This window comes from Marmota flaviventris, chromosome 7 (genome assembly GCF_047511675.1).
Source record: "Marmota flaviventris isolate mMarFla1 chromosome 7, mMarFla1.hap1, whole genome shotgun sequence".
Taxonomy (NCBI): domain Eukaryota; kingdom Metazoa; phylum Chordata; class Mammalia; order Rodentia; family Sciuridae; genus Marmota; species Marmota flaviventris.
In genome coordinates, this window is record NC_092504.1 from 143,146,205 (window position 1) to 143,171,613 (window position 25,409).

At 52.9% G+C, this 25,409-nt stretch overlaps 1 protein-coding gene across 17 annotated transcripts in view; it reads left to right on the plus strand.

Annotated features, from left to right (window-relative positions):
- Positions 1 to 23,201, plus strand: part of LOC139706457 (sperm motility kinase 2B-like) — a 41,771-nt gene extending 18,570 nt beyond the window's left edge. Inside the window, exons 5-9 of one of the 17 annotated variants that reach the window (XR_011708051.1) lie at positions 10,710 to 12,145; positions 13,017 to 13,132; positions 14,251 to 14,443; positions 14,531 to 14,758; positions 22,701 to 23,201. The gene's annotated coding sequence lies outside the window, so the exon portion shown is untranslated. Of the gene's footprint in view, positions 1 to 643; positions 4,390 to 10,709; positions 12,146 to 13,000; positions 13,133 to 14,250; positions 14,444 to 14,512; positions 17,808 to 22,700 lie in introns of those variants that run through there. The other 16 variants (XR_011708053.1, XR_011708059.1, XR_011708056.1 and 13 more) reach the window with 16 other exon arrangements.
- Positions 23,202 to 25,409: the final 2,208 nt, after the last annotated feature.

The window sequence follows — 25,409 nt, forward strand, 5'->3', positions numbered from 1 at the left end:
TCCGATGGGCGAATCCCATGCAGCACGGCCTCTGGTGGCGAGGGCTAGGGGTGGAGCTGTGCGCACCCTCTGGTCTCCGGCAGCATGGTCATCTTCTCCCTGGGCGCTGGGTGGATCAGCCTTCCCTCACTGTGACTGTGACCCCAGATATGTAGGGAGTAGAGGTCTCTTTGGGCTTGTGGTTCCAGAGGTTTCAGTCCTCGGTGGTTGGCCCCAGGGCTGGGACCTTTGGTGGTCCAGTTTTTGTGGCAGGCAGGAGCACATTGGAGTGAGCTGCTCACCTCATGGTATCTGGGGAACAAGGAGAGAGTCGGAAGGGACAGGGTATGCCTGCCCTGGGGAGCCTGCCTTCCTCCATCTCTCCTGCTAGCGTCAGGCCCTGTCTCCCAAGTGTTCCCCTCCCAGTGGCACAAGACTGAGGACACCTTAACCACATGGGCCTTTGGGAACATTTCAGATCTGAAGGACAGCATGCACCAGCACGTGACTCGTACCTGGGCAGGTGGCCGTCCAAGGCCAAGAACCCTCCCACCCCAGGATGTCCCAGCTGAACTTTCCCCATAGGGGGGCTCCCTCTGTTTCCAGGTCCTTGTGGCAAGGAATAGGTCCCTGCTCATGTGCCTTTCCCTTTCAAACCCTCCAGGAGCAGCGTGTGAAACTGCTCCGTCGTGCTTGGACCAGGATGTGGGGATGGCAGAGCAGGGAACCTTCTGCCTTGGACTGGAGGGGAAATGACCGCCCACCCAGGTGCCTTCTATGATGGGGCTGGGCTCCCACGTGCCCCAACTGACCAGCCATGTGGTGTGCTTTCCCACTGCCTCTCTGTGCCCTGGAAGGGTGACCTTTACCAGTGCTGTTGTTTAGTCCCTGGGTCCCCGTACCTTCTCATTGGGTTTGGCTAGTCAGGGGCTCTGGCCGATTTCCGCGGGCAGCAGCAGGGTGGGCGAAGAGCTGCCTCATTGGCCCTGAGGCCTGGCCATGCTCCTGCTGTGTAGGAACTGGACTTCTTCCTTGCATTTTCCCTCCCTCCTGCTGGCTGGCTGGCAGTGCCGCCAGGTTGACATGCCAGCGCCAGAGGGTTGTCTTGAGGGCTTAGTGGCATCAATGCTCCAAAAATGTGGAAAACTGTTTATGACGCTTTGCCCCATGCCGTATGCGAGGGCTCAGTCCTAGCTGGCGTTCCTGTCCCACAGGTGAACTCTCCCTGCTGCTCTCCTGCATTCCGTCCTGGGTCTCATCCTCACCTGCCATTGCAGGTTCGCTTGATTTAGGACCTGTGTTTTGTAAACTGGGCCTCTGCAAGCATTGTTTTGTGTCAAAGCCTGTCAGTCTGCTTCTCTCACTGTCCTTCTCCATGACATCTGGTGTGTGTGTGTGTGTGTGTGTGTGTGTGTGTGTGTGTGTAATTTTATCTGGGCATTTTTCCTTCCAGGAAAATCCAGGCTAGCACTTTTAATCCAAACCAGTGCATGCAGAGACGGCCAAGTGCCTGCAGGAGGCGCTGTCCCCCAGGTCCCGATCCTCCCACCCACATGGACAGCCAGGCTCCTCACATCCCCTTCTTGCCACGCCACAGCCTCCTCCTGCCAGGAGGGACAGAAACATAGCCTGATCCCCGGTCCTTTGGCCTCCTGTGCAGAACATCAGGATGCAGAGAGATGTAGGGAGAGTTCCACCTGGAGTCTGTCTGCTCTGTGAACCTCGGAAGTGGGCAGTAGGATGAATCTGACTGGTGTCGCCTGACTTTGACTTAACCAATGTAATGGAGCCCAAAATACAAAAATACACGGGCACCGAGGCAGCGAGCATCTGAGCCCTTAGGGAGGAGAGAGACGGACAGTGGAACCTATATATGGCAGCATGAGCTGCCTGGTGTTTTGGGGCCTGCAGGGTTCAGCCCATTAGGCTTCTGAGGAATCTGTCCTCTGGCCAGGGTGCTCCTTGGGAGTCTGCACAGCTCCCTGCCCAGCATGTGGGCTGTGAGGACAGTGGCTGGGCCTGAAGAGTTTTCGTGTTCACTCATGGATTTCCTCCAGATAGAGCCCCGGAGTCACGACTGAGGCTTCTTCCATGTGCATCAGCTTAGCCCATCTCTGTAGAGATTTCACGATGTGATAAGCAGTGAGCTCAGACCTCTGCACTTCTGACCACTTTGTCACTCTGTATTAAGTTCGTAGGCTCACACTCGAGGTTCTTAGGTGAAACACCTCTCCTGGGTGAGGGAATTTGCCCTTCAAGTTCCCTCTCACCTCTCAGATTTGTCCTCAAACACCAGAGTTCTCTTCACAGGTGGCTTTGGGCAGGCCTGGGCTCTGGCTGGCGTGTCTGGCGTGGTCTTGGAGGTGGGCAGGCAAGCAGTGCTTCCCCGTGTCAGGCCTGGCCCGGCCTGGTGCTCTGCAGGCCTGGTAGGGGCCCGCTGAGCCTGCGGCACCTCCTCACACCACCCTTGCTTTCCACAGCCCACTCCCCTCAAGCCGCGGGCCCCGCGTCTGCCTTGGACCAGAGTAGGCTGCAGGCCTGGGGCAGATACAGTGCCAACCTGATCTGAAGGCTCTGAGCTCCATGGCCACCAGGTGGGAGTGCTGGACTGCAGAGAGCCTCTGCAGCAGACCCTGGGGTGACTGAAGGGGCGCTTGTGACCTCAGGAGTGAGAAGCTCCTCAGAGCCAAGCGCAGTGTCCCTGAGGATGTGCCTCAGTGGTTTCCTGATGCCAGAGGGTGCCATAGCTCCCCAGGTGGCCTCTCTGGGATGCTAGTGAGCACGGCCCTTTGTCTTTGTCCCTTGCTCTTGGGACCCCTGGGTTCCACCCACAGGGGGCCAGAGCACTAGGGGAGGGCAGGGCAGCATGGCCAGCACTCTGCACAGGCTGCCAGCAGGCCTTCCGGGGAGGAGCACTCATGTGAAGCTCGACAGGCAGAGAGGTCTGGGCCGACAGCAGTCCAGGCAGGGGAAGCAGGAAGGACAAAGGCCGTGGTGGGGGTCTTCCCAACACGCTCAGCGAGTAGTGAAATGTTTGGTAGCAGGTGAGGTCAGAGTGACCATATCATGCAGGGTCATGGAGGTCAAGGTGAAATGTTCACCTTTCCTCTGAATGAGGAGAGGAGTGATGTGGCATGACCCAGGCTTTGCCAGAATATCTGTGGCCCCGCGTTGAGGGCAGCCTGCAGGGCAGGGTGGAAGCAGACACCAGTGGTGGGGTCCCTGCGCAGTTAGGCCCGAGGTAACTAGGGCACACCACCACAATGGCAGTGGCTGGGCAGAAGCCCAGGGCTCCCAGGGCTCCGTGCACAGTGTGGTGACGTCGGAGGGGCTGCTTCAGACCAGAGCACGGGCGCACCTGGGCCCATCTACAGAAGCCCCCAGGGCCAGTGCGAGGGGAGGGAGGGCCAGCGCTGGCTCCACCTTCGTGGCCTGAGCCACTGGGAACCTGGAGTGGCTGCAGGGTGAGCTGGCGCTGGGGGCTGCAGGCAGGTACCACGGGGAGAGGGCTCCAGAGCCGGGCCAGCGGGTTGCTGAGCAGGCGGAGAGGAGGCCTGGGGCGCCCCTCTGAGGAACCCAGGGGCCACGACCCACCCTGCTGCCTCCTGGGGCCACGTGAGGGAACCGGTTTCTAAGGAGAGCTGCAGGGCTAGGGTGTGGCTAGGGTGCGGGGCACTGTTAGGTGTCCCTGGGTCCCTGGGCTCTGTGCCCAGCACTGGGGCCCAATGTGGACTCCTGGAGGCTCTGGGCCTGAGGTGTGGGGCTGCAGGGGGGCCCCCTGCACTGGCGGAGTCTGAGCCACGTGGCCAGCCCCTGAGGGCAGGCATCCTCTCTGTGGCCCCCTTGGACTCGGGCAACAGGCGCATGCCACTTCCAGGGCACGTCTGCAGTTCCGGGGACGGACCCCCGGGTGGAGACTTTGAAGCCTCTTTCAGTGCAGCTCTTTCTGATTTCTTCAAGCACCCACCTTGTCCACGGTCCTGCACCCGGGCCTGGAAAGCCACAACAAGCAGGACCTGTTTCCTGAAGCCCCCCTCGCGCTGCGCTCCCTGCGGGAACCTGGGAGCCTCACAGAAGAGGCAGCGACCCCAAACGACCTTCTGAGAACACTTTCCTGTTTTCTTAAATAATTCTTGAGAGGGAGGCAGAAGCAGGAATTTTAAAACATAGGCATTTTCAGAAGAGAAAAGGATTGAAATATTAGGCGTTTCAAGTAGTAACATGCAAATCACTTTAAAAATGTCACAGAAAGCTATCCTTTTCATGCTAAATATGAAGTATTTGGGGAGACACAGCCAGGCTCCTTCCACAAACTTCCTTCTGAGTCACAGCACCCAGAAGAAACGTCACGTGACTTCTTTCTCTTCAGCCAAATGAGAAAAGAGTTTAAATAAATGAGTATTAAGAGCAGTTTAGTTATTGAAATGTTCCTTTTCCTTTTCCCATAGGAAAAAATAACTGCAACAGGATTAATGCTCTTTGAAAACTAAATGCTAGTCCCAAGAAGGCTGCTTGGGCTGCTGTACCACGAACACATGTCTTCTTAAGGTCAAGGGAAACCATTTTTTGTTGTTGTTTTTTACTTTTGACTGCTTTTTATTTAAGAGTCAGCAACATGCTTAAAATATCGCCTACTTCTAGAGCATTTCGGTTAGATGGGTATTTATAAAGGTCCATTATGATCACTGTCTTCAAACTCATCACACCTCGTGGGGAACAGCCCACTCTGATCCGGATTCCCAGTGTCCCTTCTCCAGCCCGGGGCACAGGGAAACCTGAGCTGAGGCCGCAAACCCTTCTCCTTTCCCTAAGAAAGAAAATTTAAAGTCAGACAGCAAAAGCCAAGCAGGGGAACTTTATTATGAGTGATACGGCAAGGAAGTGAGGGGACAGTAAGGCAGAGTGAGGCTCAAGCAGGGATGGCGGGGAGAGAGAGAAAAGGAGGGAGGAAGGGGGGATGGAGGGGGAGGGAAGGAGGGAGAGAGAGGGAGGGATGGAGAGAGAAAGGGAGGGAGAGGAAGGATGGGGAGATGGAGAGAGAGAGGGAGAGAGAAAAGAGAGGGAGGGAGAAATAAGGGGAGAGGGAGGAGGAGGGAGAGAGAAAGGGAGGGGATGGAGGGGGAGAGAGGGAGGGAGGGAGAGAGAAAGGGAGAGAGGGGGAGAGAGAGGGAGGGAGAAAGAAAGGGAGAGGCAGGGGAGGGAGAGAGAGGGAGGGAGGGAGAGGAAGAGACAGAGAGGGAGGGAGGGAGAGGGAGGGAGGGAGCACTGACTCCCAGCAGCACCACGGGGGAGACAAGGTGGTCCCCAGATCTATTACCCTATGACTGGTTGCTGTTTACCAGGAGAACTGGGCTCCTCCTTCAGCAGCCTTCACCAGTCAGGGGTTCGACTCCTCCTTGCCTCGTGGTGGGGTTTTGGTCCTCTCCGGAACTGTCCTGGTGGCCATCCTATCTAAGGGGGCTTCATCCACAAGTCGGTCCCATGATGGGCACTGGGGTCAGCAGCTGGCCAGAAGTCATCTTAGAGCACTGGTGCTACTCAAGGAATCTCCCTTCCCAGGGAGTGGAGACACCCAAGTCTGTCATTCCTAGCTTCACACCGGCCTTAGTGGACGGTCCCTCTCAAGAGCTGGTCCCATTCATCCTTTTCTTTTGACAGATTTTCCATCAGCTCCTTTGTTTATTTCCTACAAATTAACTGCCACCCATTCCTTTCTCATCTACTTCGGAAGCAGTTTACAGAAGACCCGACAGTGGTTTAAAGAACACATGTGACCCTGCCTGCATGGGCTGCTCATTGTCAACTGTTACCTCACTCTGGGGCCTGGCTGCCTACCCCCACTCCACTTGCAAAGCAATGACACTCCTTGCAACTGCCCCTGGATGACCCTGAGAAGACAGGTGGTGCTATACCACTCGAGTGTCCCCACTGTCTCCAGGGAGGTCCCCCTGGTGCCCTTTCTCCCTGGCTGTCTTGCTCTGAGCAGCTCTGCCTGGCCTGGGCTCCTTCCCTCCTTGTGAAACTGGCTCTTGAGCCACTGTTCGAAGCTCTCCCAAGCCTGAGCTGATGGGTGCGGACACGCTCAGTGAGTGAGAGCCACCAACGTAACTCCAGCAGGCTAGTGGGACACCTGGGCACACCGGAGCCCATGGTCCCCAAACTCAAGATCAGCATTGGGAAAAACCAAGTGGAGTGAGATGAAATCAGACGGAAAACCCTGGGCATCACCTGGAAGAAGTGTGAATGGATCTGGGGAAGCTTTTCCCGGGGCCAGGGAAGCACATCTCTCACCAGAGTCTGGGCCAGAAGCTCTGAATCCTCTCCCCCAAGAGCTGAAACTCCTTTTCAGAGTGGGTCCTGGGAAGGTCACCGCTCTGTCCCTGTTGCTCTTCCTACCCCTGGGTCCTTGCACCCATGACCAAGGCTCTCAGACAGAGCTGCTCCGTGGTGGAGCCCAGCTGTCCCCCGGCTCTGGGTGGCTTCTGCACCAAGGTTGAGCCCGGGCCTTGAGCCAAATGTCTTTGCTTAATGGAGGGTACTGGTGCCTGGAGTCCCTGAGGGCTCCCACCTGCCTCTGGGAGAACTGAGGGCCGTGGGCAGCTGCCTGAGGGGCATTGCTGCCCTGTGTGGGGGCTGTATCAGCATTTCTCTCATGCAGGCTGAGCTGGTAGCAGGAGAAAATGTGCACCCCACAGTGACAGCCCAGCAGGGCTCGAGGGCTGACAGACACAGAGCCCTCACCACTGTGGGCAGCAATGGCCACCACCACTGCTGCAGTTGTCTCTGTGGAGTACCAACAGCCATTCCCCTGACCCCACCCAGATTAACAACCACAGTGTGCTCAGGCACATGGCATGCTCCTGGGATCAGAGCCACCCATCCAGAAGTCCCAAGGTAGATCAAGGACAGAGCCAAGACAGCGGTGACTCCCAGCAGGCTGTGTGTGTGTGTGTGTGTGTGTGTGTGTGTAAGAGAGAGAGAGACCTTAGTGAAACGTGCAGTCAAGGTCTGTTGAGGGTCTGAAAGCCTCATCCTACAAGTGTGGCACCAGCTGTCACTCCAGATCCCTCACCCTGTGCCCCACAGGACCCTGCTCAGAGCACCCTCCCTTCTGGCAAACTCCTACGCATTCCCAGGCACCCAGAGTGAGTGTCCCATCCATTGTAACGAATGCCATATGTTCAGGTGGCAGGGTGTGTGTGTGTGTGTGTGTGTGTGTATCTCCAATAACTTTTAAAATTTTTTATTTGTTCCTTTTACATATACATGAGAGTACAGTGCATATTGGCATCTCATACACATAGAACATGACTCCTCTACTTAGGATCCCATTCCTGAGGTTTCCCCGGAGTGGAGTTTCACTGGTCGCGTGTTCATAATGAACAGGGGACAGTGCTGTGGATTCGTCCCATGTCTGTCTGTATTTTCTGTTACTCTTCTCACATCTGACTGTCATCGTCTTGGGCTATGTCCTTGGCAAGGTCAGGAGCTGTGTCTTGCTCACTTTTCCCTTCTGGCCCTCAGTACCATCCTTGCTGCAAAGCGTTTCTGCCACGAATGGCTAAAGGCGTGTCACCAGTGTGCAAGGCACCCCTGGACGGCCATCCTGCTGAATGGTCCTGATGAAGTGAGTGACCAGAGAGAAGCCTCTCACTGCTCAGGAGTTCAGCTTCCTCGCCACACGTGGAGGAAACGAGCCACCGTGAGCTAGAGGATGTGAAGTCCCTCATTTGACTCCTGTAGCTCGCCACAGCAGAGTTTTGCAGAGGATTCCCAGGGGGAAACTTGTGCATGAGTCATCACTGGTTGATGACTGTGTAAAGTTCAGCTGTGACTTGCCTGAAAGTCTTTTTTAAAGAAATCATATCCTTCAACTCCCAGAGCTGTGTCCAGGTGGCTTTCTGAGGACAGGAGGGACACTGAGAACACTTGACTTGGCGAGTGCTGCTGGGGTTGCCTTCCTAGTGGTGCTGGCTCACACCCTCCTACATGCCACGGGGAGTGTGGGTCCTGTGGCTCTCCAGTCCCCGTGGGAAGCACCGAGGGCAGAGGATTCAGCTCTTTCTGCAAAACCTTTGGCAAGTCCTCACCCTGCCTCAGCCTCATTTCTCTCATCTCTTAAAGAGTGAGGAGAGCAATGATGACCTCCCTGTCTCCAGGGTTTGGGAATGAGATGCGTCATACAAATGACCTATACGTGCTCCCAGGTCGGGATCGCTGTCCATGGGTGCCAGCGCCCCCTTGGGACATCAAACCCCGTCTCTCTGCGTGGTGCAGGTCGGCTTGCTTCCGCGCGGCCAGCGGCTCTCATGTGGAAGGCCTCCAGGAGTATTAGTGGGGTGTTGCAACAGTGGCCAACTGTGAACATGTGGGGTTGTCCGTGTGCCTACGTGTCCCGCGTGCCCTAACTCAGCAACCCCCTGGAGACTCTCTTACTGGCTCCGCCTGGACTGGGGGTAAAGGGCCGAGTGAAGTGCAGGCACTGCCAGAGGGCGGCCCCTGGGATCCAGAAGCTCAGGTGTCTGCCACCCGAGTGCCGCTGAGCCCCGGCCTGAGTCCCCAGGCCCTGTTGTTCCGCTCACTGGTGAACACATAGCGGGTAGCTATTTTGCACTTGGCGTGGACACTCTGGAAACCAAGAGGACACACTTCTGGCCCCTCCGGTGTTCACCGTGTAGACAGACAGGTAAGCAAACGGCTTCCAGGGCTGTGAGGGAACAGTGGGGTCCGTGTTCGCCAGGCTAGAGCCCCGATGAGCTGGGTTCTCAGGTGACTCCTCTGAGAGAAGAGCTGCTCCAGGAACCAGCAGGCGAGGCCTGCCCCAGAACCAAGCTCGCGGGTCAGATGCGGGAGCTGCTGCCGACCTGTGGGCCGCTTAGAGGTCATTCAGGTGGTCCTTCGCCTTCCTGCCCAGTATCTGCTTTGTCTGATTCAGGAAAGAATACAATACTGTGAGACTCAGAAACCAGGTGGTGCCCATGTGTGTTCGCGTTGTCAATAAGTGAGAAATCCTAAAGCAGATATCACCTGATGTCATGGTGTGCATGTGAGGTGTCCCCCAGAAACTCCTGTGTGAGACAATTCGAGAGGGCTCAGAGGAAATGACTTAACCAATCAGTGAACTAATCCCTGATGGGATGAACTGAGTGGTAACAGGAGGCAGGTGGAGAGTGGCTGGAGGTGGTGGGCATTGGGATGTGACTGGAGGAGGTGGCATTGCGGGGCGTGGCTGGAGGTGGTGGGCATTGGGGATGTGGCTGGAGGAGGTGGCATTGGGGGTGTGGCTAGAGGAGGTGGGCATTGGGGGCGAGGCTGGAGGAGGTGGCATTGGGGTATGGCTGGAGGAGGTGGGCATTGGGGAGTGGCTTTGGGTATATATTTGTATCCGGCAAGTAGAGTCTCTCTCTGGCCTCTAATTTCCATGTGAGCTGCTCCCTCTGCCACACTCCACTGCCATGATGTCCTGCCTTACTTCAAGCCCCAAGGAATGGAGCGGCTGTCTATGGATTGAGACCTCTAAAACCATGAGCCCCCAAATAAACTTTTCCTCCTCTACCGTTGTTCTTGTCAGGTCTTTTAGTGACAGCAGTGGAAAAGCTGCCTAAGACACCTAACCAATAGGAGCAAGGAGAACTGCGCCTTGACCCTTGTGTTCTGTGATGAGCACGCTCTCAGCGTTGGACTCAGGGTAGAGAGCAAGGTCTGTTCTGAGCAGGAAGAAGTTGGAAGGACACACTCTCACCTATGTCCTCTCTCCGTGACGTGACGCCACTTGCTCTGCCGCCTGACTGAGTGGCTGTCAGAGACGTGCAGGGCCCCTCCCTGCAGGCTACCCACCAAGCACATCCTGTGCCCTCTTCTCTTTCTGCTCATGGGCTGGAAAAGAACTGTGGTCTTGGAGAAGTTTCGGGAACGCCCATCTGTAATGCATGTGGCTTTCAACCAACGCCCCACTTAGCCATGGAAAATCCGCGTCCACTCAGTGCTGTGTGGTTCCAGCTGGGGAGAAGGGAGCCCCTGGAATCTGCTGTTGCATTGTGCCATTCAGGCCTCCCCCAGCGGCAGTGCATTTAGGGGCACACAGATCTCCAGGAGCTGGTTAAAGCGTGTAGGCAGGGTTTTTAGCATTTACAAAAGCGTTGCCGAAGCCTGAGAGAGCGCCTTACAAGACTGGTACAGCTTCTTCCCTGAGACACGTGCTGTGTTCTGAGAGGAGAGATTCCCCAGGGACGTGTGGGGTGTGTGATGGTGGGGACCTGAGGGCTGTGCTGGGCTGGTCACGTAGAGCCCACGCTTCTGGAAGGGTCTGTTGGTGCTCAGAGGCCTTAGAATGGGATGTCCAGACCAGGGCTGTGCCTGACCCACACAATTGGTATTAAGAGTAATTTGGGGGCTGGGTTATCAGAAACTCTTGGGGAGGGTGGGAGCAGCCAGAGGGGGAGGAGGCAAGGGAGAAGGAAGAGAAGGTGAGTGGGACTCCACCTCCCTGCTTTGGAGAGTCCATACTGACCCTCAGAGCCCTCTCTGGATGCCTCTGATTGATGCCACAGCCCTGGAAGGGCGGGCCATGCTGGTCATGTGGGTGGTGCTGCACTGGCTTGCTGGAGCTCCCCAGATGCGCCTGCTGTGCCTTCCTGCCACTGCCCTGGGAGCAGGTCTCTCCCAGCTCCTCCCTGTCCTAGGCTGAGGTGCTGCTGTTCCTCCTTGCTCACCTGCTCCTCTCGCCTTAGGGCCCACTCACAGCCCAGGGGCGCCTCTGCAGGCCAGCTCCAGCCATCCAGTTCACACGCGGAACCTCGAGGCTCTGCTCACGCACTCCACGGAGGGGAAACTGGACCCAAATGCAAGTCTGAACACACTCCAGGGAAACATTTCACAGGCAGCAAATCCAAGAGTGACCGAGAGAATCGCGCCGGCTGGCGTCCATTGTCTCCTTCAGTACATGCTGCGCAGGTTAGCTTTGCGGAATCCGAAGGTCCCCAAGGCAGACAGCCGTCTAAGTGTCTTTGTTTCTTGTGGAGAGGAAGGTTGGTTGTTCCTGGTTTGTTGATGAAATGCTCACCATGACACGTGAACTGCTCTGGTCCTTAGTTTTGATGGGTGGTATTTTACCTCCAAAGGTGTCCTTCGTTAGATGAGACAGACTTATTTCCAAAGTTGAAGCTCCTTAGAGAACCAAGTAGCAGGTGGGGTTATATTCGGCACACTTACCATCTACTGGGAAGCGAGGAGGGAGAGATTTCCAAATGATAGTATTGGTGTGAGGGTGAGGTGTGGATGTGAGGTGTCCCCCAAAAGCTCACGTGTGAGGCAGGAAGGTTCAGAGGAGACATGACCGGGTTGTGAGAGTCTAACCCAATCAGTGAATTGATTCCCTGGGATGAACTGAGTGGTGACTGAAGGGGGTTGTGGCTGGAGGGGGTGGGAGCTGGGGCGTGGCTCTGGGTGTACATTTGTGTCTGGCAAGTGAGTCTCTGTTTCCTGATCACCATGATGTGGGCTGCTTCCCTCGTCCCATTCTCCCGCCATGATGCTCAGCCTCACCTCGAGCCTGAGGAATGGAGCCAGCCTTCTACGGACTAAGACTATGAGCCCCCACATAAACTCTTCTTCCTCTGTAATTGTGTCGATCGGGTCATTTAGTCAAAGCAGCCAAACAGCTGACTCAGTCTGGAACCCACAAGACCTCATTTTTAAAAAACAAACTTTAAAGAATAGTTTTTCATTTAAGGAAATCTGCATTGATGTCCGGAGTTCCACATACCCTGCACCCCAAGTGGCCCGTCGTCGAGGCCGTGCGGTGGTGTGGCACCTGTGACAAGTCAGCAGGCTCACACTGCCCGTTATCATTGACCCAGAGCCTTTCATTGGTCAGAGCTCCTTGGGTTTCATCTAATGTCCTTCTGCTGCTCAGGAGTCCATCCAGGACGCACATCAAGCTCGGTTGTCCTGTCCACGTGGTTTCCTCTCAGCTGGATAGCTTTTAGACCTTCCTTGTTTTTGATGAGCAGAGCAATTCTGAGGATGATCAGTCAGGTGTTTGGAGAAGACCTCCCACTGGGACCTGATTTCTTCCTCCTGATTGGACTGTGCTCGTGGGTTTCACGGAGGAGGCCCACAGAGGTCCAGCAGTTCTCGTGGGATGGCGTCAGAGCCTGCAGTCCAGGTGAGTTCCTGTTCATGTGGGCCTTGCTCACCTGCCCGAGGAAGTGTTGCCGGGCTTCCTTCCCTCGAGTGCCTGGGTCCCTGCCCTCTGTGCTCCTCAGAGGAAGTTGTCATGTGCAGCCCCACCTGTGTGGTGGGGATCATGTGCCAGCAGTATGATCTCTGGATCTCTTTGTGTTCATTTTGTGAATACATAGAGTCTATGTCTAGTTTGAGGGTGTGGGGTTTTTTGTTTCTGTTTTTTGGTACTAGGGATTGAACCAGGAGCCCGTAACCCCTGAGCCACATCGCCAGCCCTTTTTCATATTTTATTTAGAGATAGGGTCTCACTGAGTTGCTGAGGCTGACTTTGAACTTACAATCTGCCTGCCTCAGCTTCCAGAGGGCTGGCATTTCCACGTCTGGTTTTTCCTGTTATAAATTCCAACTGCCCCGGCCCCATTTGTTCACAAGACCCGTTCTTCTCCATCCAGCTCCTTTTTGCTCTGTCAAACCAGCTGACTCTATTTGTGCTGTCATATTCGTTTGACTTTGAAGGCGTACTTTGAAGTGATTCCTAAGAACATTACTTGACTTTCATCTTATTTCCCCTGGTGTATGATTTAATTTTAGCGAAATATTTTTCTCTACATGAGAATTCAAAACAAAAAAGCTTCCATCTCCATTTCTTCTTCCAAAGTTTAGATGTCTTGAACCTCAGAAGCCTCCACTTGAGCAGTAAGGTCTGTCCCTCAGAAAACTGAGGAGTGGGAGGATGGCAGGGGTCGATAGCTGGGGAGTGGCAGGGAGGCGTGGGACTCCAGCCAGGCCCCGGCCTGTGTAGGCAGAGCTTCTGACTTTTCAGATCTCTCCTCAGTCACTCTCATTCACAGGTACACAGACTTCTCAGGTGACAGTAAAAGTGGTGTCATCCACAAGCTGACCAGGAAAGGAACCCAGGGGAAGTCACTCCTAGGAGTCAGGCTGTTTGGAGCCTGCTGCTAATGAGGTACACTCCTGGCTTCTTACCTCCCTGGAGACAAGTAGCTTATTTTTGATCTGTAGCCAAAGTGCAGCTATAAAACCTTTTACAAGCTTGGAGACTTTGTTTCAGGTCACAAAATGAGCCGGGTGAGGCGTTAGGTGTTCAATCCATTGCTGTTACTGGGAGAAGAGCTCCCTGGGTATCTGAGGACACTGAGCCCAGATGATCACTTGCATACCAGAAAAGGAAGAGCACACCTAAGCCCACATTGACATTATGTCAGGTGGCATTATGTTTGTTCAAAGGTAAAGGGAGAGATGAAGTGTCAGGTCTCGCCAGCACCTGCACTGAGGAGATGAGCTGGGTTCAGAAGAGCTGGCTGCAACATTAAGATAAGAAAACAACGAAGAAATCACGCAACACACGGACTTGAGTTTCTCAGGTTGAGAGTAGGACGGCTCTGTGACCTTAAGGGTCAGCTTCCAGGCTGGACAGTGCTGGAAAGAGAGCGTGCACCTGGAATCTCTTTATTTTATAGGGGGGACACACAAAGGAGCTTCGATGGAATGTTCTTCACCAAATAAGGCAGGGGATAGGGTTTCAAAGGGGGGTTGTCCAATCCCATTGGGTCACGCCCAAGTCCAGGGCTAGAGCAAACTTCTTTGCTGAGTGAAGGTGGAGGCCACTTGCCTGGCACAGCGCGAGGTGTGTGATGCCAGACCAACATCCCCTTACTCAAGGCTGAGGGAGGATGCTCAGCCTGTGGGCAGGGCGGCCTCCCACTTCAACGGGTCACTCAGTGAATGGAGGGAGGGGTCACCGGTGTTCTGTATATCCTGATGCATGACAGTTGTCACACGGACGAGTGACTCTTCCCCCCTTTAGGCCTGTGCTAAATGGCCTGGTCACGTCTCCCATGCATCACCCAGAGCAACAAACATGACCTTGCACAGGAGGGCCGGGCAGAGGGCTTTTCTGTGTTCAGATCCCTTCTCACGCTCATCTCGCCAGTTCTTTAAAATCATATTTGATTCCTTGAAAAATGTCCTTGTTGAAGTCACAATGATTAATTATGAAAGCCATCACTCTACTGTGTGCCTAATACTGTCCTAAGCATTGTAATACTCACTATTCTCTTGCAGTTCTCACAATGACCCTCTGGAGGAGGTGACAGTATTATCTTAATTTTGTAATCACTAAACGAAAAAGCAGAAGACCCATACAGCCCCGTGCCTCATGTTAAAACCTGTTCTGATTTGCACTACAGCATCCCAGTCAAAGCTCTGACGGCAGCTGGCTGTCCCGAGATTGAGTCGACTCCTAAATCACAGTAAGGTAAGGATTGTAGCCAGTGTTTGCTTTATCTGTATAGAAGAAGCTCGGAGAAAGCAAACCCAATGGTAGGTTTTCTTGGTGTTACAGACTGTTGGGAACAGGAGCAGGGGTAAGCACAGGGTGGCTCCTGCCTGGAGTCCTCTGTGGGTGTACCTTCAACATCTACCTGGTGAGAAGACAGAGCTGGTCTGCGGGTGTCAACTGTGTATCAGACAGAGGGGACTCTGTCCAGGGGATGTTGCTGGGAGAGCAGAAACCCAACGTGTAGCAGCTGAGAACCCACAGATGGGATTCCCCCCGTGATGGCCTGTCCAGGCAAGTTTACAAAGTAACCAGGTGGTGATCATACTGAGCACTGTTTTTGGTCAGTTCCACAGGCATTTATTTATTTACTTATCTATTCATCTATCTATCTATTTATTTATTTTTCAGTTGTAGATGGACACAATACCTTTATTTATTTATTTATTTTTATGTGGTGCCAGGGATCAAACTCAGTGCCTCACGTATGCTTGGTAAATGCTCTACCACCAAGCCACAACCGCAGTCCCTTTATTTTCTTTTTTTAAGTCTCCTAAAATTACACATATTTCTTCTGAGTCTTTCATAATCTCAAATGTTGGGCAGCACAGATTGAAAAATAAATTCTATGCATTTAAGCTGCATTGACGATTCATATCTTGTGGTCTAGGCCAGGAAAAAACAGAAAACATTTTAGTGACCGAAATAGCTCTGTCGGGCTTTACATGTCCCTTTAACCCAGACTTTACCTACATGAAAACATTTTAGTAAAAATGTGGATGTGTAAGCGATGTGATTCTGCAATTTGTATTTGGGGTAAAAATGGGAGTTCATAACCCACTTGAATCAAATGTATGAAAGATGATATGTCAATAAAAATAAATAAATAAATAAATAAATAAATAAATAAATAAATAAAAAGAGAGAATGGCTGAACTCTCTGGAACACAGTGCAGAAAAAAAAACTCTGATTGGTTAATTTTGATAATTCTCTTTTATTTTTATTTTTATTGATGCATTACAATTACAAGTAACAGTGAGCTTTGTTGTTATATAATCAATCCTATATGCACACAACATAGCAGTATTATTTGCTTAATTTCATTTCTCAGTACAAATAACAGAACATTTATGATTCTTTGATATAAAATAGAAGGTGATTATTTTTTTAAAAAGGCCTTTTGTATTCACATAGTCTTATCAGTTACTGTATGGCAAGATACCTAAAGGAGTTGTTGAATGTGAAATTTGATCTCCAAAAAGTGTAAAAAGAAAGAAAAAGTCTGTGTTTTCTGTGTTAGAAAGCAAGAATATATACTTAACAAAACACCATAAAACGGTTAAAAAAATTAAGCAACAATCTGGGAGAACATACTTGTAACTTGTATAGCTAAGAATTACTGTTCTGAATATATGTTTAGAATTTCTACAAAACACCAAGAAAGCATAAAACCCCTCCCTCCCATTATTGTATGTAAAATAAAAATATTAGTGTTAAACTTGGAAAGAAAAAAGAAAACATTTTAGTGACCAAAATAGCTCTGTCGGGCTTTACATGTCCCTTTAACCCAGACTACCTACATGTGTCTCTCGCAGGTGGATAGGCCGTGTACATAGATGCAGCCCTGTGATCAAAAACGAGGGCTCTGGGGTCAGCCTTGCTCAGTTCATGACAGCTCTACCACTCACCTGGCCACAGACACTTATCTGACCTCAGGAACCTCCCTTGCCCGTTTGTGAAGAGTGGACATTAATAGTACTTGTTTTGGTGGGCACAGCAGTGGATGCCTGTAATCCCAGCAGCTCAGGAGGCTGGGACAGGAGGATCGCAAGTTCAAAGCCAGCCTCAGCAACTTGGCAAGGCCCTAAGCAACTTAGCGAGACCCTGTCTCAGTGATTAAGTGCCCCTGGGTTCAATCCCTGGTACCAAAAACCCAAAAAACAAACAACAACAAAAAAACCACACTACTTGTTCCCCAGGAGTGTTGTGAGCCATCTAGTCGCTGGGATCCCTGCGGGCAGGCAGCGAGCCTTCCTGATGTGGAGTGCTCTTGTGCTGACTTGTGACTCAGGCTGTGCCCCACCGGGATCTGCACGTGCAGCGGGGACTGCGCCTTTCCATGTGTTCATCCTACTTCAACTGCTTTTCAGTGACCCCAACGCCCCGGTCAGCGTCTGCTTCCCTGGGTGGCAGCTGACTCTGTCTCCTGGAATTCTGCCCTTTCAACGCCAGACCTGGCTTGCGGAATCCTGGAGACTTTTCAGGGATCCCTGCCCCCGATCTGCTCCTCCTTGCTCTGTTAGAAAGCTGGTGCCCTCAATCCAAGTCCAGGCCGGCTCCAGGCTGCATCACGGGCTTTTTCAAAAGAGATTTTCCTCCTCAGAGCAGTTTAGGTTCCCAGGAGAATGAGGCAGAAGGTGCAGAGCTCTCCCGGCACCCGCTCCGCCGCCCCCACAGCTGTCACGGTGGACGACACTGAGGGTCCTCAGTGACCACCAGAGAGCATGCCAGACAGCCTCACCGCCCGACAGCCCTTCAGGTGTGCCAGCCGTGCAGCCCCTTCCTCCAGACCCCTGGCAACTGTTGGTCTGCGGTGGCCATGGCTCTGCCTTTTCCTGAACGTTCCTACATGTGCTGCGCGTGTGAGGCCCTTGGCATCTCTGTGCACCTGCTCCTGGAGAGCCGTCCTCCCAGGTGCCACCAGGACCTGGGTGTTCTGTGGCCCTGGCTCCCTGGAGAGCCTTTGAGATGTGGATCTCGCTCTGCTCAGCGGCTTTCCCCTGGGTTGGTAAAGAGCCTGCTCCGTGAGCACCCGGATTTGGTGACGTTTTGGAGGGAGGACTTGGTTTCCCCCCGGCCTTCTCATGGTGATCCCAGCCTCACAAGATCACAGGCCTCCAGTTTCCCGGGCCTCCAGAGGCCCGCAGCCCCGCTGCCTTTCCCCCTCTTTGTGGGGCCCTGCCTGTCCATGGCCTGGGCTCCTGGCCTCTCCCCCAGCACTCAGAGTTAGCAGAAGCCCCTTGTAAAATGCCATCTTTTCTCAGTCTCCTCTCCACGTCCTGGCTCAGGGGCGCTTCCTCCGCAGCCCCGAGGCGCCCCCAGAGGCAGCCCCTCCAGCTTCTCCGCCTGCCTCGGGGCAGCACAGCCCTCCTCTGGCTGAGCCCACGTCCTGGTTTGCTCTCCTACAGAGGCTTCATTCTGTTGAGATTAACAAATAATGTAAACAGTTGAGCTGATACATCCTACCTACTTACTAACCATATGTTTGATTTTACTGTAAATCTGCAGTTTAGCAATTCTATGTAAACATATTTCTTTGTCAAGTAAATACTTGTTTTATCAGTTTTTATGACTTAAATTGAGCATCTGGTGATCAGAATCAATATATAGTATAGTGTGTCTGAAATGGAATTAACCAAGAAATTTTGGGGAAGTATAATTTTTAATAGTTAATTTGGGAGGGGTACTGGGGATAGAACTCAGGGGTACTCAACCACTGAGCCATAACCCCAGCCCTATTTTGTATTTTATTTAGAGACAGGATCTCACTGAGTTGCTTAGCACCTCGCCGTTGCTGAGGCTGGCTTTTAACTTGCTATCCTCCTGTCTCAGCCTCCTGAGCCACTGGTATTATAGGTGTGCACCTCCGCACCTGGCTAATCTTAATTCTAATCTTGAGCTCCCATTTTACTTGGGTGACAGGAACTTAATCGCAGGTGATAGGTAGATTTCCCTGGGATTATGCCTAAGTACCGGCTGTAAATAGTGCACCAGGGCTGGGGAGGGACCTAGTGCCGTGTGCCACCTGCCCAGCATTCATACTCTGACATGGACACGTCCTGTCTCCCCAGGAAGAGGTCCATTCTGGAGCTTGTGGACGTACGTTCTTATCTGTAAGGTCCCTTTAGATCTCCTCTTTCTCTGCTTATCCTTCATTCTTGAGTGTGCAGGACACTTCCTGCTGCTCCTGAGCCACTCTCAGGGAGGAGCTGGGCCCAGCTGACTGCACACCAGCTGACCATTTCTTCTGTGGGGCTCTGCTGCCTCCTGGGAGCTAACCTGGACTTGCGTTTGGGTCGGTCTCTTGGGTTTAGAGGAATGATATAAGTAGGCTTACCAGTGTTGTCACAATGTTTTGCCCTGATATTTTGTTTTTGCTATGAGCCCTTTCAATTTCAGGGTCTCACTAAGTTGCGCAGGCTACCCTTGAACTGTGACCCTCCGGCTTCAGCCTCCTGAGTTAGGGATAATACGTTTGTGCCACCACACCTGGATTTAAGTGTCTTTTTAGGGACAACATGGAATTCTAAGATGAAATGCTCTTAAGTAGAGGAGGTGTGAGCGACAGAACCTCGGGAGCCAGGAAGCAGGATGGGTGCTGCAGTGGACTTGGAAAGGGGAGACGGGGAGGTGGTGTGACAGAGTGTCAGGCAGATCTAGAAACCCAGCATGGCGCCAGGGCAGCCTCGAGAGGGGACTAGGGGCCAGATGGAGGGGAAGGTGGAGGCCAGTTTTCACTCAAGTGGGAGAAGGCTGGAGGCCTCTCTGGGGGCCGAATCTGAACTCAAACAGCAAATGGTAGAACAGCTGGGCGCTGGGATGTGCGCGCTGGATGAAGTCGCCACCCGTGAGCTTGCTCGTGATGGCGGACCTCACCTGAGCCAAAGGCGAAGGGCCAGGGTGCTGGGCACAGGGCAGGGGTGGACCTGAGGACCAGGGAGGAGCCTGCAGCTGGTGTACCTGGCAGATGCTCACGTTTCTCCCCACACGAGCCTCTGCCAGGCTGAGCCCCGTGTTTGCCTTCTCTGTTCTCCCCACACAGACTGGAGTGCAGTTCCCTTGTCCCCAGGGTTTCCTCTCAGCCTCACTCCCGGCCTTCCCTGCCCTCAGCCGCCTTTGTAAGGCTGCAGCCCACACCTGCCACACTGCCCAGGTCGGCCTCCCCCCACTCTCCTTTCTAGCCCCACACCCCTCTGGCCTTGGGGGGTTCCTGACACTGCATCACCCAGGGGACCCTCTGACTCCACTGGGCCACCTCTGTGGCTTCTCCATGTCCTGGGCCTCAGCTCGCCGGGCTTTTCTATAGCATGAAGGGTCCCCTCCCTGCAGTCTGCTCTGCTCAGAGTGAAGTCTCAGAAGCCAGGCCAGAGGAATGTGGATTTCCTCCCAAGTCCTGCTGGCCAGAGAGGCAGGCTCTGAAAAACATTTGGAAACACTGGCTTGGCTTTGCTGTATAGTACGAAAGCTCTATTTGGTGTTCTGAACCCCTTGCTTGGACCTTCTAAGAGAGTGGGTATCCTTCCAATAGGGATGCACGATTTGACTTTGGTATTACACATTATCTTATTATATTGGCTCTTTCAGATTAAGGTAAAATTGACAAAAAGTGAAATCAACATGAATATGTTAATTGATTAATTTTGAAAAAAATTTGTATGTTCATGTGATCATCACCCAGACTAAGTTTTAGAACTTTTTCCATCACCTCCAAAGATTTCTCTCCCTCACCCTCAACACCCAGGGGGTTACAATTGTGCTAGGTCTCACAGGGACGTAAGTGGATCACCTTAAACAGACTGAACACCACCCTGCTCCCCAGGACTGGCTCTGGAGCCTGCCGGGAGGTGGAGAAACCGCCCCACAGAGAGCCCCCAGATGGACACCTCCCAGCATGCTTTGCTGCTGATGCTCCTCCTCATCAGTTGGCATGACTTCCAGATTGATGTGACAGTCCTCTTTATTTTTGCCAAGGCTTCAACTCTGTTGAATCATCAATGGAGTGCAGTGAAGAAAATAGAAAGGACTCTAACACAATTATGAAAGACTTTAAAATAGTGTATTAGTGGCTCAAATAGCTGCTAAAGCCTGAGGAGTCCAGGCCAGGGACCCTCTGCCCATAGCTGCACCTGAATCACCTTTGGGGATGGGGTTCAGGACTCCAGGGCACTGCTCTGTCCTCATCGTGTCCAGCTGCTCTCTTTTTCTGCAGCTTCAAAGACCGGGAGACTTCATGCTCTCCAAGGACTTTGCAGGATTTGATGGGAATTGGAGGCTGTGCTCTGATCTCAGTCCTCTGCAAATGGTGCTCCTGGGCGGGTTCCTACAAGGGACTCTGGGAAACGACGTGGTTCCTGGCTGCTCCTCCAGGGTGGCAGGGATGCTGAGGCTGCAGGCTCCAGGAGCACATGAGTGCTGTGTGGTGTTCCTGTGGTGTGACCACTTCCCCAGGGGAGCCTCCCCACCCCAGGTGATGTCCCTGGACAGCGGGGCAGCAGGCCCAAGGCTCCGTGGTTTGTTCCCACTAATGTTGATGGCATACAGCTTCTCCATCAGAGAGCTGGGCAGTGGGCTTTACACACTGCCCTGCGGATACTGTATGAGCTACTACGCTCCTTTAAAATGTTTTTGCCCAAATTCACTAGAGTGGGTTCTGCCATTTATGGTTAAGGATCCTGTTAGCCACCCTTTCAAAGAGAAAATAATCCTTTGTTTTCATCTAAGCTTGGGTGGCCCTCTTCACTAGCAGCCTGGAGAGTGCTGTCCACAGTTTTACTACTTAGGGCTCAGGGGGAAAGGTAATGGAGGGACAGCACAGTCCGAGTCCCGAGGGACAGACAAGCCCTACTCCTCAGGCGGGAACCTCTGACCTGAGCAGAGGGTCCATAAGAATGGCGTGTGCAGAGGCGAGTTTGATGTGAAGGAAGAGAGGCCAGGGGAAGAAGCTTGTGAGGTCAAAGGTCAGGAGATAAACAGGCTCAGCCCAATTCCCAGGAGAGGCCCATGGCTACTGGCAATGAAGTTCCTCCCTCTGCTTCAAATTCTTGCAAAAACGTGACCTGGGATCAGCCAACAGTTCTGCCCATTGTCCTGTCTCTCTGTTCCCATTTTCCAAGGAAAGTGACTTTTTTTAACGACCAGTCCAGTCTTTGCTCTTGGTGTCTGCCCTCTCTGCCCTTCTCGGCCACAAAGCCAGCCTCTCTGCTCGCTCATCAGGGCTCGCACTCTATCTTATGGAATGAAATGTGACTGATTCTAGACTGAAAACAAAGCCAATTGTGACCATTAAAGCAGTGCTCGCAGCAGCGTTGTCCTGTGACGGTTGCTGGGCAGAGACACAGTGAAGGGTTGAGAGATGCTGAGGACCCTGTGGAGACCCCCGACTTCACCTGGGTAGCAAGGTCAACCTGGTGCCACCTGATTGTTGCAGCCTCACACAGCAGCAGACACCCAGGGCAGGAGATGGAGGGGCAGGGGCCAGCTGAGGCTTTGAAGAGAGCTCCCTGTGGGGAACGCAGGGGGTCGCTGGCCAGGCAGAAGGCCCCAGGGAGGCCTGAAGCTCCAGCTGGTCCCCTCTTTCCCTGGGTGTCCACCTGTACCTTGTAATATCCTTTATACCGAAACGGTCCACCTAGGTTAACGCTTTCCTGGGTCCTTCGAACCACTAGAGCGAATTGCCAAGCCTGAGGAGGAGGTCTGGGGGGCCCCGACCAGCCGGCTGGCCAAGAGCTCAGGGGTGACTTGGGACTTCATGTGGGGTCTGAAGCCAAGGCAGCTGGGTAGGCAGTGATTCTGGGTAGTTAGTGCCAACGCAGATTTGTAGGACACCAGTTGGTGTCTAGAGAGTGGGAGAATCACCTGCCTGGTGTGAGGGGGAGATCCACACACGTGTCCTGTGTCCACCTCAGGTTCCCTTTCCCTTTAGGGTTGGGATTCTCCAGAGGGAGAGCCAGTAGGACACACTCACACACACACACTCACACACTCACACACACACTCACACACACACTCACACACACACACACTCACACTTATTTCTGAGACACATGCACAGCTGCTGTGTCAGCTGAGAGTCAGCTGAGGGCTCTAATGGACTCAGTGTGCCTCTTTTTGTTTCTTACTTTGTCTTTGTGTCGATGACAGGCAGGGCCTGAGACACAATGCAATTTTTGAACGAATGAACAAAAACTCCAGAAAAAAGACACCAATGTCGACGGGACCATCAGAGTGTCCCCAGGAGCTGGGTGGGCTGGGCTGGGTGTGGGTGAGAAGCCCTTTGGCTGTGGGAGGTCACCAGAGCAGAGCACTGAGGGGTCCAGGGACTTCACTATGGTCTCTGAGAGAGATGGGAGGGGACTGAATCATCAGCCTGGAGATGAGGGTGGGGTTTGGTGGTGAGAGGTTTCGGAAGGAGAAAGAGGAATGAGAATTTGAAACTAGTCTTCCTGCTATTTTCAGATTTTGAACAAGTCAGCTCCTTCAATCCCAACCACCACCCCAAATAAGGAAAAATCCATCAGCAAGACCATCGAGCAAGACTATCCAGTTGGTGCGTCTTCTCACAATTCAGAACCCTGCCTGGCAAAATTCTTCCTTGATAGCTTTCCTTTGAACTTGTGCCTGTATCTCCTGATCCATCTGAGAATTTGTAGTTTGTGATAAGTAGCAACTGTTGCGGAAATACAGAAAACAAAAGCCCCATTTCAGGAAGCATTCCTGCTCCTGGCCTGGGTGCTGTGCTAGGTGCGGGGGTCAGCAGTGAGCTTGAGCCACAGGAAGCTTGGTCTTTGGTATGTATGCATAGGGCTTTTATTGCTGCTTTTATGTTTAGCTTTGAGACTCTCAATCCAAGACCTTCTATTTGAAAAAGTGCCATGAGGTGCCCTTGTCATTTACCGGTTGATTTACACTGGACACGTGTTTGGAATAAAACCCCACAGGACAGCTATGCTAACAGTCTCTAGAGTGTCTGCTTTAGTTCCTTGGTGAGCACATGGATCTTATGAGGGCAGGTGGCACCACCGCATAGGACAAGACTCTGCACCTGTTCCTGGGCCTGTGGTCTGAATGTGCCCCGCCCAAGGAGATGTGTTGAGATCCCAGCTGTCTGGGTGACAGCATTAAGAGGCCTTTGGGAGGACCTGAAGGCTCCCTTCATGATCAGAGTTAGTGCCTGGAGAAGACACCCCCCTTTGGCACTTGAAGTCAGAGTGAAGAGAACATTAGTAAGGAAGCAGGCCTTCACCGGATCCCCAACCTGCAGGCTTGACCTTGAACTGCCCAGCGTCCAGACCTGTGAGAAGGAGGCTTCTGTTGTTCATAAGCCACCCTCTTGGTGGCATTTTGTTATAGCAGTCTGGAGAGGCAGTCCCTTGGTCTGTGCAAGGATGCTATGACCACTTCACCTCCACAGGGCAGAGATGGGGAGCTGCTACACGCAGCTGTAGTGGAACTGCTGGATGGAGAGGTGATGATGGACAGAGACTGGGCAGAGGTGGTGAGGAACACAGCCTCGTCTCAGGTATGGCTGAGATAGCCAGGGAGGCAGCTGGGATTGCAGGTGATGCTCTTGGGGCTCTTGGTATCAGGAGGAGGGGGATGGGCCAGCATGTGGACAGGAGAGAGGGAGAGAGCAAGAGAGAGAGAGAGAGAGAGAGAGAGAGAGAGAGGCAGGCATGTTGCTAGGGGTCTGAGGAAGAGCATGATGCAGGGGGGATGGCCCTAGGAGGGGTCAGTTGGCACCACAGTTGTGCCTGTTGACTCTGAGGGCGGGCTGGTGACAGGAGAGTTCCTGCTGCAGGGCAGTGCTGGGTCCAGCCAAGGTGAATTCTGCTTTTAATGTGAAGTTGGGTTGGGTCATCAGAACAGGAGCTGGAAAAGTATCAAGAGCTCTGAAAGGAGAAGAGCCCTGGGGGAGGGAAACCAATCTGTCTGCACTTTCTTAGGCATTTCCAAAAACCAGCTCATTTAATCCCAAGCAGTTGGGATAAGGAATTGATTTAATAGGAAATTATTAAATAAAATCAATTTAAAAAGTAGACTGGTTGAAAATCAGTTTTTTTTTTCTAAAAAATGATTTCAGGTCCTCTAGAAATAGAAAGAATCTGTTCTGTTCCAACTCATACCAAGTCCAGAACATTCCGCTCCTTGAGTCAGTAATCAAGGGAAGTCAGAATATTAGACCTGCCAGGTGGAGGACTGTGACCCACAGTGGCTGAGTGACAGTAGGAGAATGAACACTGGGAAAAGAAGACTCTAGGCCTGATTGAAGGGGTGGCCAAGAGCAGAAAGTGAGAAGCATGAGTTTTTAGAAAGTGTCACTGGACAGGTGCTGAGGCCACTCAGAGAGCTGGGGCTGGCGGACAGGAGGCCGGGGGAAGAGGGAAGGCAAGCTGACAGGGTCTGGTGCAGAGGAGTGGCAAGCTCCCTGACTTGGCAGATTTGCCTGCCTTTCCAGAGTGCCTTCTCTCTGCTGTGGCTTTGTCAGGGACGGAGTAAGCAGGTGGCTCACATGTGAACAAATGAGGACTTGCACAGTCACCTTGTTCTCCAACACTAGACCCTCTGCTGTGTTGCCTCTGCATGACACGGTGCGCTTACAATCCCAGAAATATGGTCGAAGGACTCGGTCTAGTGTTGCAAGCTTTTGTCCTCTGGCCTTGTCTCCTGGCCCCTGTGAGCGCCTCCAGGCACCCACCCCCCGCAAGTCCGGGCAGGGGAGCGGCTTTCTCTTTGCTCCTCCAGCATCGCCCTAGCGCAGCCCGGTGGCCTCTCCCTGCCCTCTGCCCTCGCCCTACACTTAGACCTTTCAGTCTAACCAAGCGGGGCTTGGCTGCGACTTCAGTCTCACAAAGTCACAGCTGGCAGGAAAGCAGCGAAGGATTCCAGGCAGAGGTCTTGAAGGACCCACGTATGCTGATAAAGGGCTATAAGTTGAAGAGAGGGTCTTCTAAGAAACAACACTTAACACAAAACAAACCAAACAGTTTGGGAAATGGACTTCCAAGCTCGGGCTTTGGCTATCGTCAAGGTCGCACCGTCCTTCAGCAACTTCGCGAGGCGCCAGGCAACTTAGTGAGGCCTGTCTCAGAATAAATAAAAAGGGCTGGGGATGTGGCTCAGCGTTGAGGCGCCCCTGGGTTCAATCCCCAGCACAAAACCCAAAAA